The sequence below is a fragment of the Cryptomeria japonica genome, chromosome 3 (assembly GCF_030272615.1).
Source record: "Cryptomeria japonica chromosome 3, Sugi_1.0, whole genome shotgun sequence".
Taxonomy (NCBI): domain Eukaryota; kingdom Viridiplantae; phylum Streptophyta; class Pinopsida; order Cupressales; family Cupressaceae; genus Cryptomeria; species Cryptomeria japonica.
In genome coordinates this window covers 150696694-150711388 of record NC_081407.1, presented here as the reverse complement: position 1 = coordinate 150711388, position 14695 = coordinate 150696694, and positions in this window count along the sequence as shown.

Here is a 14695-nt window from a genome sequence, read left to right as displayed (position 1 = left end):
GCATCGAAAAAATGATGAAATTTTAGCAACAAAATTTTTTTCCGCCTTTCGTTGGCAATCTGACGAAACTTTGTCAAAGTTTCAACAAACATTCGTTGGAAGATGGTGCCAAATATAGTAGTGGTAAGGTGTTCTAGTTTGTTTTGTTGCAAACTTATGTTGTGAAATTCAAGATGGTATAAGAGCTCAATCTTTTCTTCAACATGGTATGAGAGGTTGGATTCAACAAACCCTTTCTCAAGCTTTGAGGGTTTATTTTCTTAGAAGCGTTGCATGGTCTCGGATTTTCCTTCTTGTGTGGATCTGAAGGTGGCCAATTTTTTATCATCTTTTGAAGCAAAGTGGACATTTGAAATTTTTGGAGAATTTCCATTTTCAAAAATTTTCTAATTTTAGAAACTTTCTATCTTCAAAAAGTTTCCATTTTTAAAAAAAAATCTACTTTTGAAAAGTTGCTATTTTCAAAAAGTTTTTATTTTTGAAAAGTTTCTGTTTTTGGAAACCTTTTCAAAGTCTTCAAGCCCATTTTGACATGCAATTAATTTTTTGACCATAACTTGCTCATTTAACGTTTGTTTTTTACTTTTATATATTGTTGGAAAGCTAGTTAAGAGGGCTATTCGAATTTGCCAGAAGTTTTGTCAGATTCTACTATTGGTGACTGCAAGAGGCCTCTAAAGTAAGCCTTGTTTTTCACACTTCTAGAACCATAACTTGGGCAATTTCAACTTCTTAGTATTGTTGGAAAGCTCTCAGAGTCCTCTCTTTAAATCTACTTTTATTTTTTCCAGATTTTTCCCTAGGTAATTTTTATTCAATCTTTTGTGTTTTTCACCTTATGGCTAACTACTTGGTTTTGTTGGCTCTAAAAAATCTTGTGTTTGCATTGGATAACTTCTCTTGGGTTGTTATACATGTATTTCCATAACTTCACCCTATTTGTTCATTTTGAGCATCCTTTTAATGCACTTCGTTATTTGCCACTTTTGTGTATAGTGTTTGGGGATTTTATACATATTGTTGTGTCTTATTTTATAAAGTGCCATGGCGGGTTCTCTAGTGCCTATTTTTTTGCCATGACACCTTTGTCTGGTGAGTACCCCTCCACAACAACATCAAATCATAGAGAGTCTTGTCCCATGTGTGTGTGCATTGAATGCATAAACTTTTTCAGTTGCAAGTACTTTCTTGTGCACATTCAGATTATCCTTCATGCACTACTTAGTGACACTCAATTTCAATGGATTTGTCATGCCTCTCCATTGTCACTATTATGGGGGGTTTCTATTGTTGGTGCTAATACTTCCTTGGTTTTGCTTTGAAGTGAGCTACGTATCCAGTATTTGTTCCTATTTACTAGTCACATGCAGTTGTTGTATTTTGGTGAGATGGAGCTTTTACCAGATAGACACTCTTGCATTCCAATTTTGTGGAGGTCACCTTCCATCTTCCGTTGATTGGTGTTTTTCAAACTATTGGCACCTATATTTTTGACTAGTAGTTTATTCTCACATGGTTGAGTAGTATTGATGGTGTGACTTGTGCAAATTCATGTGAAATCGATAACTTTGACTGATAGATGTTTTTCCTTTATTTGCCATTTGATTGTTCTAACCTAGCGTTGTTGGGGGCACTCATGCAAATTCTTGTCTTCTTGATCTTGATCATCAACTTGGTTTTAGAGGAGCTTTTTCATTCAACACCATAGCAATTATCATTCTCTAATTGTTTGCAACGTCTTTGTGCTTTGAGGATATTCTTCAAGTTCCTATTCTTTTGGGATATTGACTAGAGGCTTCTTGATCATCATTATTTTTTCTCTTTTAGAGAGGAGATTTTTCCCATTGGGTTTTTCTCCTTTTCTTTGTTTGTGAGAGATTGTATTGCACTGGTTTGTACATGGGTGCCTAATCAAGCCTAGTTGTTGGGACCCATTTTTGCATTCTCGCATTTCAAGTTTTTTGCTCACCCTAAATTTCACTTAATTGGGGACGTTAGATCATTTTAACTATTAGTTGTTTTTTAACAATTAGCTATATTTTTTTTCTTTTTCGCTTAAGTTCTTTTAGGAGTACTTACTTATAGTTGCTTTAGTTTTGCATCTAGTTAAGCTTTTGTTCATCTAGAGTTGAGCTTTTTTTAGCCCCTCATTCTTGCACTTTAGTTCTCCCAATTTTAGCTCATGGCATCTTTGTGTTTTCTTTACAAGCACTTCATTGTATAGTTGTAATTGATCTTGTAATCTTTGCTTTTGATAAATATGGCACATTTTACTCGCTAATCTCGTTTCTGGAAGGTGTTCTAGTTTATTGATCGATCTTGTTGGCTTGACTTGCAAAATTCAACATGGTACCAAAGCTCAAGCTTTTTCTTTAACATGGTATCAAAGCCTTAAAATTCAACAAAATGTGTAACCAAAGGCACACTCACATTTCATTCTTCAGGATGCAAAACCAAGGACAGGAAATTGATAGTAGTTGTATACAGAACAAAAAATTATATCTACATTGTCTATGAAATCAAAAGTAAGAAATGTTTTTTATTAGTAAAGCAACGTTAACTAGGGCGTTGACCCTTAACATAATCAAAAACTATCAACAGACAACAAGTTGTTAATCTTAGAGGATCCGGTTAATACTGAGAGTGGGGGTGAATCAGTATTACGAATAATTTGAAATCAGAAACTTACTCATAAAATTTTCATCAAATAAAACATAGATGAACACTAGAGTCATTTACCAGTACCGATATCTGTTGATAAACATTTGCTAAACTGATATATCAATTATACACATTAAGTGTTCATTAACCATGCATAAACTGAAAGTAAAGCATAACATCACATCAAAAAGATTCACCACATGAACACCATGATTTTCACGTGGAAACCCAAATAGGGAAAAACCAGGGTGGGAATTGGTACCCACAAGAACTTTGCACTCTTTTGGAATGCACCCTGTTAGGAGCCTAGCCCGGTTAAGAGCTTACAAAGATGTCGTGTTAGGAGCAAACACTATTAGGAGTCATTTGGTTAAGGGATTTACCTCAGCCCTGTTAGGAGCTTTGATCTGTTAGGATCAACCTCGCAAGAGGATTTAGAACTCAGATGTTGAGTCACCCTATTAGGGGATTTACAAAGTGAGGCATGTCATGACCTACCCGGTTAAGGGATTTTATCTGCTATAATTGTTAGGAAAGAACAATGAATGATCTGTGTATAGCACTCAATTGTTTGCTCGATCAGATCCAATTAAGCTCTAAGTCTACAACACTCTGGTTTGGCTTCACACACTTCTCAAAATCACCGACACCACAAACATCAACTCTACCGACATAAATAACTTTTACAACTAGGTCGGCAACAAAACCCTAAGACTTACAACATAGATCATCACAGATCTTTACAACTCATTACAGATCATAACATGGATCATTAAAATCAATTACAAATCAATATCAATTGTTGAGTGATCGTAAGTCATCACAACAACTCGATCCGATACAAAGTCAAACCCTTAACAAATTCCGCTAAGCACTTTACATATTCCGAAGAAATTCTATTTTGATAGCGCCAAAACATAATTCAAACACTTCACGTGGGTTGTGCCATGTCATCACCAACATGTGTACTTGATGTAGATCACCACCAAACCAAAAATCATTACCGGTCCTTAAACCCTTCTTAAACCTTGGTAAAAACTCAACAGAAATTATAAACATAACTTTCGGTTGTCACAACATGACGCAGTTCCGTTCAGATACATGTTACAATGATAGACCAAATACAATCAAAATATTTCCTCGTTTACCGGTTAAGGTCCTAATTCCCAGTTTCTTAATTCTTTACCGGTAAGCTCATTTTGGTAGACCAAAAATATTTAGATGACACAATAAAGCATAAGTAAACATCAGTAGACATGAATAAACATTAGTTGCCATCAACGACAACACAAATAACTGATCAAAGTCATCCATCATGCAATCTCAATCTCTTCATCACAATGTCATCACAAACAATCTTTTAACCGATTCAATCATCATTCTCCATCTGCATCAGTTATGCCAATCATGCCAACAATCTCCCCCTTTGGCATTGATGGCAACACTAAACATCAACGAACTCAACTCATACTGCTATGCTCTGTTCTGGGACCTTCTCTGCAACTCTTTTCTTCTCAGTTGCACCTCATTTGTCGGTCATCTGCCAATTACACTTTATCTTCATTCCTTCGCCCATGACTGATCATATTTATTCTCCCCCTTTGACAACAATGCCAAAGGTACATAAGCATCACCGTTCATCAAATCTGTTGTTGTTGTCTTCAACATGTCTAAAAACTCATCTAAGTTGCTCCCCCTGCGGAGTAGCCTGCATCTCATCAATCCAAAGTAAAAAATAGTCATTAAGCCCACTGGATTGATGCATCTCCTGCATCCTAGTTCTTCTTATGTACAAGTTTGACCCCTAACTTACCTCCTAGATACTCAAAGGTTATCTTCGGCAATGGTTTAGTGAAAATGCCTGCTAGCTGCTCTTTGCTTGTCACATACTCCATTCTGACTTGTTTTTCATGTACTCTTTCCCTTAGAAAATGATCTTTCAATTCTATGTGCTTTGTTGTTGCATGTAACATGGGATTTTTTTGAAATATTAATTGCATTAGTATTGTCATAGTAAATAGTGATCGGTTCAGACATATCAAATTTGAATCCTTCAAGCACATGTCTCATCCAGATTGCCTGCGTGCAATTCATTGATGCTGCAACATGCTCTGCCTCTGCTATTGACTGAGAAACACAAGTTTGCTTCTTACTTGTCCAAGCAACCAATCTGCCTTCAAGAAGAAAAGCTCCACCGATAGTGCTTTTTCGGTCATCAACATTGCCTTCCCAATCAGCATTAGTAAACACATTCAAAGAAAAATCTCCTTTGTAAGGATACCATAAGCCATAATCTGATGTGCCTCTCAGGTACCAGAATATCCTTTTCACCGCTACCAAGTGAGTCTCCTTGAGATCCTTTTGAAATCTAGCAACCAATCCAACAACATGTGCAATATCAGGTCAGCTATGAACAACATAATGCAATTTACCAATCACAGACCTGTATTCTTTCTCATCAATAGATGGTGAATCATCTTGTTTAGACAACTTGCAGCCTGTAACCATCGGACTACCAACAGGTTTACAATCCTCCATACCAAATGTTTTCAACACATGTTTAAAAAACTTACTCTGACAGATAAATATTCCACCATCCAATTGTTGGACCTGCAACCCAATGAAAAATTTGATTTCACCAATAAGAGACATCTCAAATTCTTTCTTGATCTCCTTAGCAAAATCCATGCATAAATCATCATTACCACAAAAAATTAAGTCATCCACAAATACTTCAGCTATCGATACTTTATCTTCATTAGTCTTTAGATATATGTTATTGTCCGCACTGGTACGCTGGAATTCTATCTTGATCAGGTGTGCATGTTGTTGGCATTATGTGAACCAGTATGAGGACATGATGACATTGTATGTTGTCATTGATGTCAATATACTGAAGAAGAGAGAACCGGTATGATACCAAGAACCGGTATATGTGAGAACCGGTATAACATTGTGAATCGGTATATGTGCCAAAGTGAAGCGGTGTGTTTGTTTAAGGTGAACCGACATGTGGTTATGGGAACCGGTACATGGAAGCTTTGTATCACTACCGGTTGGTAGTCTCAACTTCAGGGTTTCCGATTGAAGTGCCTCAAGCCTGTGTGACTCAATCGGTGACTTTGTGTGATGAGTTAGCATTATAACGAAGAACAGATCATGTTGCCACGTCAGCCTTGTGCGTGTGAAGGATCTTGCATGAAGGAGAGTGTGCCTATCTACCTCGAGAATGTGCGAAGTCTGTAAACGGTGAAAACACGTGATGGGTTATCAACCACCATGAAAGCGGTGGAAAACAAACGATGGAGAACATCTTGAGATTGGTTCAAGACTGTTGCATTTAATGCAATGTGCTCAACGGTCAGGATTGAACCGTTTGAATTGCTTAACCTAATAGGTTTAGGGTTTAGGGTTTATGCTACCGACCTATCTATTTCCTATAAGGTAGATGTTGTGTTTCTTTCTGAGGTTGTTGGCAAAAGTTGTGTGTGCATCCAAGTGAAGGGATACGTGATTCTTGCCAGACCAAAAGAGAGAAGTGATACCTGCAGAGTGTAAGTGCAGAAGGTGAAGAGGAGCTAAAGCGGAGCTGCATTGACATTGAGTGTTGTTACCAAATCATTGTAATACCTGTTGGTCTCTAACCACTTCAACAGTTGGGAAATCCCTTAACGGGGTATCTTTAATCGGCTTACTGTAAATCCTTTAACAGGGTGACTCAAAACCATTGAGTTCTGGAAATCCTCTAACAACGTAACCTTTAACAGAATTTAACCCTTAACTGGGTACTCTAGCCATCCCTTAACCGGGTGATCCCTAACAGGATCGGTTCCTAATAGAACCTATTGTATCAGTCTTTAACCGGACAAGGCTCCTAACAGAGTGGACTTCTAAAGAGTTCAAAACAGCTTGTGGGTATTCATCCCCACCATGGTTTTTCCCAGTTGGGTTTCCACATGAAAAATTTGTGTGTCATGTGTGGTGTTATTCATGTGATGGTTTGAGTGATTTGTGTCTGAAGGTAAATCATGTTGATCTAGCTGTTTATATATCTTTGATGATAGATTACCTGTTCATGCACTAGGGTGAAATAGAAATGAAGTATTAGATTGTATGAAAAGATAAGTGTCAACCAGTTTATGCTTGTCTAAGTTATGTTGGGTTTTGTCGGTTGTACTCTGTTTAAGACCGATGTTACTGTTTGTCTGCCAAAGCACAGTGTCTGCTGACAAACCGGTTTTAGGATTGTGTTTTTGCCTGTACTGATTCACCCCCCCCCCCCCCCTCTCAGTACCGGTTTGGTACTATCCGTTCAACATTGAGTTATCAATTGGTATCAGAGCATCCTCCAGGTCCTCTTATAAGCTTAACCGCTTGAGGAAAAGATCCCAATCTAATGATGTAGAGGGAAGGTCCAAAGTTCAACAGAGATAATTTCAGTATATGGAAAGATAGAATGAAGATATACATTAGAAGCATGGGTGCTCAACACTAGAGCTATGTTGAGAATGCTTATATTGCCCCTACCGGTACTCTCACCGATGACCAAAAGAGAGAGATGCAGGAGAATGGGCAAGTCATGGAAGCCCTAATTAGTAGTTTATTTGACATTGAGTTTATTGATGTCCAAGATAAAATAAATCCCAAAGAAGTATGGGATACTCTCAAAAATATTTATGGTGGTGATGAGCATGTAAAACAAGCTAAGGAAGAAAGCCTTAGAGGGAAGTTTGAAGACATGCGGATGGTTGAAGGTGAGACCATTCAACAGTATGGAATAAGAATCAAAACTGTTGTCGGAGATATCAAGAGTGTAGGTGGTAAAATGGAAGATTCCACTGTGGTAAGCAAAGTTCTGAGATCCTTATTACTGGTCTATGCAATAAGAGTTGCTGCTATTCAGGAGTTGAGATCAATAGACAAGACTAAGGTATCCCTAGACTCCACCATTGCAAAGTTGACAGCCTATGAGCTAAGTAGTTTTGATGGCAGTGTTCAAAAGACTGAATCAACTTTTAAAGCTTCTGTTGTACCATCCAAAAAAGGAAAAGAAGCTAGCACTAGTGGTGAAGCAAGACAGAGCAGAGAAATGGATGATGAGGAGATTCTGATGGCATTTGAAGCTCTTCTTGCTAGGAAACTTCCTAAAGGAACCGATAGATACAGAGGTAAGCTCCCTTTGAAATGTTTTTCTTGTAACCGGATAGGACATATTGCTGTAAACTATCCTAATGGTGACAACAAGGACAAACCGGAAAGGTTCAAGAAATTCAAAGGAGGAAACCGGAGAAACTATTTTGTGGCAGTTGATGAAGGTGTCACAGATGAGGAATCAGAACATGAAGAAAATGAAGATATTGTGTTTGTTGCTATCAAGGAAGATGTGTCAGACAAGAAGGCTCTTGTCTCCCGCTTTGATAATCCATTTCAGCAGTTAGAAAATCCCTTTACCAGGTAGCTTTAACAAGCTTTTTGTAAATCCTTTAACAGGGTGACTCAAAATCATTGAGTTCTTCAAATCCTCTAACAAGGTAGCCTTTAATAGGGTTTAACCCTTAACCGGGTATTCTAGCCATCCCTTAACCGGGTATTCTAGCCATCTCTTAACCGGGCGATCCCTAATAGGATCGGTTCCTAACAGAACCTATTGTATCAGTCTTTAACCAGACAAGGCTCCTACCAGAGCGGACTTCTAAAGAGTTCAAAAACAGCTTGTGGGTATTCATCCCCACCGTGGTTTTTCCCTGTTGGGTTTCCACATGAAAAATCTGTGTGTAATGTGTGGTGTTATTCATGTGATGGTTTGAGTAATTTGTGTCTGAAGGTAAATCATGTTGATCTAGCTGTTTATATATCTTTGATGATAGATTACATGTTCATGCACTAGGGTGAAATGGAAATGAAGTATTAGATTGTATGAAAAGATAAGTGTCAACCAATTTATGCTTGTCTCAGTTATTCTGGGTTTTGTCAATTGTACTTTGTTTAAGACCGGTGTTACTGTTTGTCTGCCAAAGCACAGTGTCTATTGACAAACCGGTTTTAGGATTGTGTTTTTGCCTGTACTGATTCACCCCCCCCCCTCTCAGTACCGGTTTGGTACTATTTGTTCATCATTGAGTTATCACCTGCAAATTTTCAAACCATTCTCTCGGTGTCTGCTTCAATCCATACAATGCCTTATGAAATCCATTTGGTTGTTCTATGTACATCTCTTCCTTAAGGACGCCATTAAGAAAAGTTGATTTAACATCCATCTGATAGACTTTAAATCCTTTAAATGCATCATAAGCAAGTAACATTCTTACTCCTTCCAATCTTGCCATCGATGCAAAGTTTTCACCATAATCTTCTCCTTCTTGTGCATAGCCTTTGGAAACCAACCTTGCTTTATTTCTCACAACCTTGCCTTCTTCATTTAACTTATTTCTAAAGACCCATTTAGTGCCAATCACTTTCTTGTCTTCTGGTCTAGGAACAAGTGTCCATGTTTTGTTCTTCTCTATCTGATCCAATTCCTCATTCATTGCATTAATCCAGTCATCATCCTTTAATGCCTCCCTTACTGTTTTAGGCTCAATAGAAGAAATCAGACAGGAATTTTCTCTGATTTTCCTCCTTGATTGTACACCAACATTTTTATCTCCAATTATTTGTTCTTCAGAGTGATTTAGCCTAACATACCTTGGAATAACCGGTTCTAGTGATGTGTTTCGTGCTTCATGTTATTCATTTTTCTTTGCATTTATCGGTTGAGCCCTATTTTTGCAGCATTTTGCTCATTATCCTTCTGCACCTCCGGTTTTATAAACACAAGTCTTTTTTCATCTTTCTCAGGCTCAGATATGCCAGTCTCACCAGATTTCCCAAAGAGTTCATCTATCTTCACATTAGACTCTCAATGATCTTCTTAGTTCTCTTGTTATAACACTTAAATGCCTTACTCTTTGTAGAGTAACCAAGAAAGAAAACTTCATCACACTTAGCATCAAACTTTTCAGTGTAGTCGTCTCTCATAATAAAACATTTACTCCCAATTTTTTTTAAATAACTTACACTAGGAGTCTTTTCATGCCATAATTCATACAGTGTTTTGTTGTTACCTTTTTTGACAAGAACCTGGTTCAAAGTATAAACAACAATGCTAACTATTTCTCTCTAAAACATCTTCGGTACTTCACCTTGAATCATCATGGTTCTAGCAGCTTCAATAACTGTTCTATTCATTCTCTCTGCTATCCCATTCTGTTCACCTTGAATCTCTACTGACATCTGCCTCTTAATTCCCTGTTCATCACAGAACTTAACAAACTCTTTAGAAGTAAATTCACCTCCCCGGTCAGATCTCAAACATTTTAGATTATTCCCGGTATCTTTCTCAACTAAATATTTAAATGCTTTAAATTTACTGAATGCCTCAGACTTTTCTCTTATAAAAATTACCCACATCATCTTGAAAAAATCATTAGTAAAGATCATAAAATACTTATCACCAAAATAGCTCTTAGTCCTCATAGGACCACAAAGATCAATATGAACCAAATCAACAATATTCTCTGAAGAGAAAGACTTACTCTTAGTCTGGTTTCGCAAGCTGGGGAAAACCTCTCACAATACTTGACTTACTAACTTTGATCAAAATGTCAAAATTCACATGACAAAATCTCTTGTGCCACAACCAGCTATCTTCAATATTTGCCACCAAACAATCATTCACATTAGTATTTAGATGAAATAGATTACCCCTAGTCTGCTTTCCAGCAGCAATCAATTCTCCATTGTTTCCAAGAATCCTGCACACTCCACTTTTGAATTCAAGTATATATCCCTTATCATTAAGTTGTCCAACACTCAAGAGCTTATGTTTCAGTCCATCAACCCAAAATACATCATTTGCATTACTCTTACCATTTAATGAAATTGATCCTTTACCTTTAACCATGCAGGTAGAGTTATTATCAAACCTTACAACACCTCCATCAAACTCTTCAAGGGATAACAACTTACTTTTGTCATCGGTCATGTGGTGTGAGCAACCACTATCTATTATCAATTCATCACTACTATCCATGTGAGACACCAATACCTTCTCATCAATCAGATCCTCCTTCACAACAGCAAACACTATCTCCTCATTGTCATCTTCTTCTGATTCATCATCAGTCACACCATCCACTGCAACATAACAATGTTTCTTGGCTTTTCCTTTGAATTTCCTAAACTTCTCTTTCTTATCAGTGTTATGGCAGTTAGCATCTATGTGTCCAATTTTACTACAAGAGAAACACTTCAAGGGTAATTTACCTTTATACTTGCCAGTACCTCTAGGAAATCTTTTAGCCAATAATGCCTCCGGTTCCATCAGATGATCTTCTTCATCACCGTCACCTCTGCTAGTGCCATGACTAGACCTCCAGTCATGATTATGACAAGTGTCCTTTCCTTTCCTCACAGATGTACCAGTTACAAAAGCCTTAAAAGCATATTCAAAAGGTTTCGAAACACTATTATCAAAATTGTTTAGCTCAAATGCAGTTAACTTTCCAATTAGAGAGTCAACAATGACTTTATCTTTAGAAATAGATCTCAGTTCTTGAATAGCATAAACTCTAATAGAATATTGTGGTAGAAGAGTTCTAAGCATTTTACTAACAACAGTATCATCTTCAATCTTACCTCTCACACTCTTTATACCACCTACAACTTCCTTAATCCTTTGACCATATTGTGCTATGTTCTCACCATCAACCATTTTCATATCATCAAATTTGCCTCTTAAAGTTTCTTCCTTTGCCAATTGTACATGTTCATCTCCTCCATAAATTAATTTTAATTTCTCACATACCTCATTTGCAATCTCTAATCCATGAACATCTATGTACTTAGAGTCAGACAAAGTACTTACAATTGCTTCAAGGGCCTCAATGCTTTCTTGTTGTTCTTTAAGTTCATCTGGTGTCAAGGGGTTGGTAGTAGGAGCAACATAATTGGTTACCACATGATTCCAATACTGTGAACCCATTCCTTTAATGTAGATCTTCATCCTATCACTCCATATCCGGTAGTTGTGCTTGGTAAACTTGGGACCCTCCTTCTTCATCATCTTTTACAGGATCTTTCTCTCAAGCTGTTAGGATTTCTACACACAAAGGACCAATGCTCTGATACCAATTGTTAATCTTAGAGGATCCGGTTAATATTGAGTCGGGGGGTGAATTAGTATTAACATTAAGTGTTCATTAACCATGCATAAACTGAAAGTAAAGCATAACATCACATCAAAAAACATTCACCACATGAACACCATGATTTTCACGTAGAAACCCAAATAGGGAAAAACCACGATGGCAATTGGTACCCACAAGAATTTTGCATTTTTTCGGAATGCGCCCTGTTAGGAGCATAGCCTGGTTAAGAGCTTATAAAGATGCCCTATTAGGAGTCACCCAGTTAAGGGATTTACCTCAGGCCTCTCAGGAGCTTTGATCTGTTAGGATCAACCTCGCAAGAGGATTTAGAACTCAGATGTTGAGTCACCTTGTTAGGGGATTTACAATGTGAGGCCTGTCAAGACTTACCCGGTTAAGGGATTTAATCTGCTTCAACTGTTAGAGAACAACAATGAATGATATGTGTATAGCACTCAACTGCTTGCTTGATCGGATCCAATTAAGCTCTAATTCTGCAACACTCTGGTAGATCTTCTCACACTCTGGTTCGGCTTCACACACTTCTCAAAATCACCGACACAACAAACATCAACTGTACCAACATAAATAACTTTTACAACTAGGTCGACAACAAAACTCTAAGACTTACAACATAGATCATCACAAATCTTTACAACTCATTACAAATCATAATATGGATCATTACAATCAATTACAAATCAATATCAACCATTGAGTGATCGTAACTCATCACAACAACTCGATCTGATACAAAGACAAACCCTTAGCACATTCCACTAAGCACTTTGCATATTCCCAAGAAATTTCGTCTTGATCGCGCCAAAACATAATTCAAACACTTCACGTGGGTTGTGCCACATCATCACCAACATGTGAACTTGATGTAGATCACCGCCAAACCAAAAATCATTATCGGTAAAGAATTCTAAACCCTTCTTAAACCCTGACAAAAACTCAACAGAAATTATAAACATAACTTCTGGTTGTCACAACATGACAGGGTTCTAGTCATATACATGTTCCAATGATAAAAAATCGCATTCAAAACCACAAAGCCCTAATCATCACCAACCGCCAGATACAATCAAAATATTCCCTCGTTTACCGGTTAAGGTCCTAATTCGCAGTTTCTTAATTCTTTACTGGTATGCTCTTTCCAGTAGACCAAAAATATTTAGATGACACAATACAACATAAGTAAACATCAATAGACATGAATAAACATTAGTTGCCATCAATGACAACACAAATGACTAATCAAAGTCATCCATCATGCAATCTCAATCTCTTCATCACAATGTCATCACAAATAGTCTTATAATCGGTTCAGTCATCATTCTTCATCTGCATCGGTTATGCCAATCATGCCAACACAAGCAACATCAAGAGAGATGATGTTGGCAAAAAGAACAAGAGCCCATAAACAGTAAGAAACAAACACAGTCAGATAGGCAAGGAATCCTATCCAACCGGAGAACAAAAAAGACCCCACTCAAGGGGGGGGAAAGCCACCCAAACCCCAATGAGGGGGGTTTGGGGCAGGGGACAAGACTTCCCCTTCCACTCGCGAGCAACCATAGTCCAGCTAATGTTGTCACTAGGTCCATCAAAAGAGAGATCAACCGAAAGGGACACCGCAGGGTTACAAACAATAGTGTCAACATGCTATTGCAACAAAACAACAGGAGGTTGGTGTAGACAAGCAACAGGTTGTGGCAAAACAACAACAGCAGAAGCAGATCCAGCAACAGGGGATCATGGCTGCAGAACAAGAGAAGCAAAAGTGGGGACCTCAAGAGATGAGGCCACAAAAGGAGCAACGGGAGCATCAGTAGTCGTGAGGGGCACAACATCGACATCATCCTCATAAGAGGAGCCAACAGACACAGAGTCAAGGGCATTGATTGTTAAGTGATCAACACTAGCATTCTTCCACCAAGTAGGAACACCTTGGTGGCGTGAAATAGAGCAGTCTAAAGCAAGATGACCCATAGAGAAGCATCTCTTGCAGCGAAAGGGGAGGCCTAAAAGATCCAGCAGTTGTGACCAAGGCCTATCCCCCACCATAAGAACCACATATGTCGAGAGAGGAGAGATGCCAATGTCCACAAGAATGCGAGCAAAGGTAGTGTGGTCCATTGAGGACATAGCTTCATCGACCTTTAGGAAACAACCAATAGAGTTACCGATAGCCTCATAACAAGAGTGCTCCCAAAATTGAAGAGGGAGATTGATGAGCCAGACCCAAATTGAACACACATTAGGTGGTTCAATGAGAGGGTTAAAAGAAGTTGTCCAAGGCTTCACAAAGACGGAGTGCACTTCGCAAGCCCACATCATGCCCAAGAAAAAATCTCGATAAACGGAAGATGTGAAGGAAGCGACAAAAATGCCTTTAGCACAAGGGAAAAGCTCAATATTGAAAGCAACCAAAGGTCGCCAAGAGTCACTTACCCAACGATGAAGGTCCGGTAGAGAAGGCCAGAGCCTAGAGAATCTGCAAACAAGACCACAACGTTGGTAGAACCCAATGTTGTCCACGACATCCTGTACACAAACCACCACAAGGGAGGATTTGGCACAGGAAAGAAGACGTGCCTCCTTCGAGGATTGGGCAAAAGATCTGGCCACGTGAGCAAAGCTATGCTTCCTAGTAGGTTTGGGCAAAGAACCAAATGTATCAGTAGCAGTCGGCAAAGCCACATCCCCAGAAGCCAAAGGGTCGGCAACAAGAGGACCCACAGCCGAAGAACCAGGGGGCATGGGTATTGCACCAGGCAAATCCCCATGGGGAACATTGGGAGCCGCAACAACAACCACTTGAGGAGCATCAGACCAAACAA